Raw genomic sequence first — 5915 nt, forward strand, 5'->3', positions numbered from 1 at the left:
AGGGCGCTGAACACCTTCTGACTGGTAAACTACTCTTTAAATTTAAATCTCAATAGCCATCCTTCACCTCAGCACATTGACACAAAAAATGCACACATAGCTCACCCTATAGAAACTGTGTCTGTTCCCCGAGCAGTGAGATCAAAAAGTAAATACATGAGAAGTTCTCGAAATAATCTTACTGTAATTAGACCAGAAAATGCCAAAGAAACAACCAAAAAAAGTTCTTAAGGTTTGGACTTCTAAACATTAGATCGCTTGCACCCAAAGCACTTATTGTAAATGAAATGATCTCAGATAATAGCCTTACTGCACTCTGCCTCACCGAAACTTGGATTAAACCAAATAAATACATCAGTCTAAACGAGTCTACACCATCAGGATATATCTATAAGCACGAGCCTCGTCTGACTGGTCGTGGAGGTGGTGTCGCCACTATACTTAGTGATTACTAAGTATAACCCAGGGCCCTACACAGTTTTTCTTAGAGAATTCAGAGATATTCTCTCAGACCTATTGGTTAACTTTGACAAAGCATTAATTGTAGGAGACTTTAACATTCATGTTGATGACACAAACGACACTTTAGGACTCACATTTATGGACTTACTAAACTCACTTGGGCTCAAACAAAACATAACTAGTGCAACTCATCAATGTAAACACACACTAGATTTAATAATATCACACAGAATAGATGTCAGTCACAGAGATGATGTCTGTTGTGTTGTAATCAATATCTTTGGCACCATGGAACCTGGGATCAGTGATAGGATGGCGGAAGCAGTGGATATACTGTATGCCAATCATCTCGGCCCATGACCAGCCTGGTAATAAATACCTCCTATTTGTCCAGTGACTGATTTGTTAATTATCCAATCCTCGGTGTGTATTACTAAACATAACTCTTAATTTAAGTCTTATGGTTGATTTTCCTTTACACTAATTAATATTTTTAAACACTTTGCCAGTTCTTTTAGACATATTTATGATAAAGTGGTTACCAGGGATGAAATAATAAGATTAAGACAAGATTTGTTTTAGGACTTCAGTTGGTTTTACATCATTCAAAACAAAAGATTTCTGTACAGTTTGTTCAGTTTGACCAACGCTGGAGAGAGAAGGCAGAAGCATCCACTATGTTCACACCATTCAAGAGGCCTAATAGACGTGGATGAAGAGGCATGGGAGGAGCATCCCTCACATTATCGCTCAGTAATGGAATATGTACAGAAGGAACAGATCAATAAAGTATCCCTAAGCACAGGAGTTACAGCTGGGTGATCGGGTACCTCTCCCCTTACACAACCTGAAAGTTCCTCGCCCACTGGCAGGGTGCTACACTTTTTTTTGGAGGCTAGAAACGTTTCATATAAAGCATAATAAATCCATCCTAAGAGTGCATACAGTTAAATAGTCTGTTTGAAAGCATTTCTTATTTCTAGAAACATCCTACATTCAGCATTCATTACTTTTCCAGTATCTGCACACAAAATGACCAGTGAAGCTCAGGGACAAATTAAATCTCACACCTCAGTTAGAATTTTACTGAAAACTTTTACTAACATTTTATTTTCGTTCACAAAACCTCACAGATGATTTATTACTCCACATCCAGACTCCAGCGTATAGAGGCTGAGTGAATGTGGTGTGGATTCTGTGGAGGAGCCTCATGGTGTAAGAGACGCTGTAGAAGGACAGAGTTCCTGCACTGTGATCCACATACACTCCTATTCTGGAGGATGATGGACCTCGGAGCTCAGTCTTAATGCTGTTGTCCCAGAAAGAGATAAAGGAAGAAGAACACTCCAGACTCCAGGACTGACTGTTGTATCCAAACCAACACCCATTACACCATCCTTTCCTGCTGATCTCTTTATATGATACTGATATGTCCACAATGCCACTCCTCTCCACCTCCCAGTAATAGCGTCCACACACACTCTCCTTACACAACACCTGAGGCCAGGAGTCAAATCTCTCTGGATGATCAGAGTATCGCTGTTGTGTCTTACTCCATGTCACCACTCTGTTCTTCTCGGACAGAATGAGATGAGGGTGTGCTGTGTTTGGATCCAGAGCCAGATAACAGAAATCTACAGTAATAAAAAGTCCACATGTTAGATGTTAATCACAGGATTTATAATAAGTGTGTGTGAGACACCTGTCTGTGTTTCTATCCTCCTAATGCAGCTCTATATACATGGATCAGGTTTAGATCAACAATACAGACATTTTAACATTGTGTGTGTGTGTGTGTGTGAGTGTATATCTGTGTGTGTGTGTGTGTGTGTGTGTGTGTATGTATCTGTGTGAGCGTGTGTGTATCTGTGTGTGTGTGTGTGTGTGTGTGTGTGTGTGTGTGTGTGTGTGTGTGTGAGAGAGAGAGAGAGAGAGAGAGAGAGAGAGAGAGAGAGAGAGAGAGAGAGAGAGAGAGAGAGAGAGTGTGTGTGTAAAACCTACACTGCAGAAAATCTTCTCTGTTCTTTGGTTCTGAAGGTAAAACCATCTGAACTGCTGCAGCTTTGGAGACACAGAGACAAAATGGAGACAGAAAAATGACGTGGAAACAGTTTAAAGTGTGAATGTGAAAAATTTGCTTCCTAACGTTTATTCCTAACGCTTCCTAAGATTTGTACTTTGTTTATCTGCTAAATTGTAGGGATGGGAAGTTCGGTTCTTTTCAGCGAACCAGTTTTTTCAGACAGTTCGATTTAATGAACCAGTTAAAAAATCCAGTTCACCAGTTCTTTTACGTCCTGACATAATGACGTAATTCACAATGACGTAATGACGCAAATTCCATCATCCCACTGCTGGCAGATATTAATACAATCAATTTAACACATTCGAAAAGTTCTTTGTAATCATAACTTTAGTTGAATACGTTTCTTACATTTAAGTTTTGCAACTAAAACACCCAGTACAGGCACTGATGTGCAAACGTGGATGTTTTACGTGTCTTAAAGATAAAGTTAATAAACTAATCTTCAACTTACAAAAACTGGCATATAAAAATACAGACTAACCTGCAGAATAGTCAGAAGTAAAATTAACTGACATATATTGAGTGAACAGTTGTATGATTTTTTTAATAAAAATGTTTAATAGCCTATGACTAGTTACTATGCCAATATGTATAATTTGCTCTGAAGGTTCACGCATGCGCAGCATCAACAGCTCATTGGTTCGCGTCTGAAAGAAACAGTTCTCAGTTCAGTGTACTGATGATTCGCTGTACCAGTTCATCGGTTCTCGGACGCGTCCGAAACAAGCAGTTCTCCGTTCTGTACTGATGATTCGCTGTATCAGTTCTGTAATTCACACATGCGCAGTATCAACAGCTCAAGCACACAGTTCTCTCAGCACAACATGTCTGAGTTCAGTGTACAGGAGTTACATATACTTTGGGATATTACTGTAGTTTATATAGAGTCGGTGGGGCTGTCAGGCATGACCGAAAGTGAGTAACTTTAGTAAATTGTGGTTCAGCGCTGAATCAAGACGGGAACTGCTTAGAACGAATCAGTCCGATTTGGTGAACCGGTTCATCCAGTTCACTAAAAAGAACTGGTTCAAAAGAACGATTCGTTCGCGAACTGGCCATCACTGCTAAATTGATCTTGATGTAATTTACAAGACTGATACTAATACTGTGTGATTTTATGCAGTCTTGTTCCTGCTTACTTCTTATTTCTCTAAGATGAATTTTTTGGCTCCTTTTATGTGAGGCAGAAACAATGTTTGTTTGTTCACCATGTGGCTCGATTATGTTGAATTTTTCCTCACAGATTTCCTCGACTTGTTTTTTTCAGATCTGAGACAGATTTCCTCACTCCATCAAATGAGAGATGTTGATTGACAGTGACGCTGAGTGAGTCGTCACATCCCGGAGAAACACAGAGAGATGGGAAACTCTACAGAGAGGAAACACATCATAGAGAAGGAGAAAAGTGGATGAGAGGAACGAATGAATCTCAGACTGAATCAGAACAAAGACACACTTGTGATCTCAGACAGGAACATTTCTTGTTGCTGTAATGAGCTTTTAGGAGGAAACTTTGTGAGGAACAGCACCCACTGTAGATCAGTGAGTGTTACCTGGAGAAAGTGGATGTCATTGTGTGTGTGTGAAAGCTGCTCCAGCTCAGTGATTCTCCTCTTAAGATCAGCAATCTCCTGCTCCAGTTGAATCAGGAGTCGTTCAGCTCGACTCACTGCAGCTTTCTCCTGAGCTCTGATCAGCTGCATGACCTCCGAGCGCTTTTTCTCCATGGAGGTGATCAGTTCACCAAAGATCTTCTCACTGTCATCTACTGCTGCCTGTGACCGCATCTGTTAGGACACACACACACACACACACACACACACACACACACACACACACACACACACACAAACACAAACACACAGAGATCTGAGATAAACTCTTTCTTTTACAGTGACTCTATAATGTGTGTTTATGTGAATCTCTCAGTTTCCTCCTCACCTTAATAATGTCCACAGTCTGTTTCAGCTCCTGCAACTTCTTCTGCTTCTCCTGGATCTTCTGCTGGGATTTTATCTGATCCTCCTTTAACTCATTCTTTAACAGAGTTTTCACATGGTCTTTGTAAACTTTAGGTATAAAATACTCTAAGAATCTTGTTACACTGTTGGCTGTTTAAAGTGCACTGACTGGTCTGAGCTTCTCACACTTCATACCAGAAGAACCTTTGACTTTAAAAAAAATCCACTTCACACTGAATGACAGTAGTATAACTCAATAGAAAATAGATTTAAAATACAATTTGTAAAATCTGACGGAAAAGAATAATGTTGTCCAGTTCTCACCTCTTTTTTAGTTCTTTCTGTTTCAGTTGAAACTGTATCATGGCCTTTGTGTTTTATCATCGTACACAAGTAACAGATGAGGCTTTGGTCAGTACGACAATAGATCTCCATTAGTTTGTCATGTTCAGAGCAGATCTTCTCTTGGAGCTCTGCACAGGCTTAAACTAACATGCTTCTTAAGCCAGGAGACTGATAGTGAGGTTTAAGATGATCTTTACAAAAGGAGGCTAAACAAACCAGAGAGGAATTAACAGCTTTGCGTTTTAACAGCTCCCTGTACAGGAATCACACTCCACATCTCCAGGTCCAGTGTAATAGTGAGCACAAGCAGCTTGGAGTTCAGTCTTCTTCAGTCTCTCCACCACTTCAGCCAGCATGTTGTTCCTGCGTAGAACAGGTCTTGGAGTGAAAGTCTCTCTACACTGAGGACAGCTGTAGACGCCCTTTACATCCTCCTGATCCCAGCAGCCATTAATACACACCTTACAGAAACTGTGACCACAATGTAGAGTCACTGGAACCCTCATGAGATCCAGACACACTGGACAGCTGAACTGATCCTGATCACTGGTTTCTGCCATTTTCTTGAACTTCTTGAAGGAGAGAGAGAGAGAGAGAGAGAGAGAGAGAGAGAGAGAGAGAGAGAGAGAGAGAGAGAGAGACAGACAGAGAGACAGAGAGTGTTCTAAGTTTTCTCTTGGTTCAGTGTGTTATAGTGTAACAGAGAGAGGAGGTGTGGCTTTACAGAGAAAAGGAGCTCAGTCTTTAAAGATAAAGGTGAAGTTACACAACAGAAGAGTATTTTATAATGATACTTCCTCCACCAAGCTTTTAAAAGATTATAAAAAAAAGATTTATTATTTAGAAAAAGTTTTTAAATCCTACTCATGCTAATGTAACAGGTTAAAAATGTTTTTTCACAAGATTTTACAAGATTTTCCTGTTAATATGCATTGAACACAGTTCTACAATTTTTTAAAACAGTATTTATAAAAATACATTAAAAAGGGTCTGTAAGGAGGTGATGGTTTCCCCCCCTCCTTTTACAACAAAGTGGTTCAGCCCAGGTAACCATACCTGCT

At 40.0% G+C, this 5915-nt stretch overlaps 1 pseudogene; it reads right to left on the reverse strand.

Annotated features, from left to right (window-relative positions):
- Positions 1-653: 653 nt before the first annotated feature.
- On the reverse strand, positions 654-5516 carry LOC113649454 (annotated as a pseudogene).
- Positions 5517-5915: the final 399 nt, after the last annotated feature.

This window comes from Tachysurus fulvidraco, chromosome 11, assembly GCF_022655615.1.
Source record: "Tachysurus fulvidraco isolate hzauxx_2018 chromosome 11, HZAU_PFXX_2.0, whole genome shotgun sequence".
NCBI lineage: Eukaryota > Metazoa > Chordata > Actinopteri > Siluriformes > Bagridae > Tachysurus > Tachysurus fulvidraco.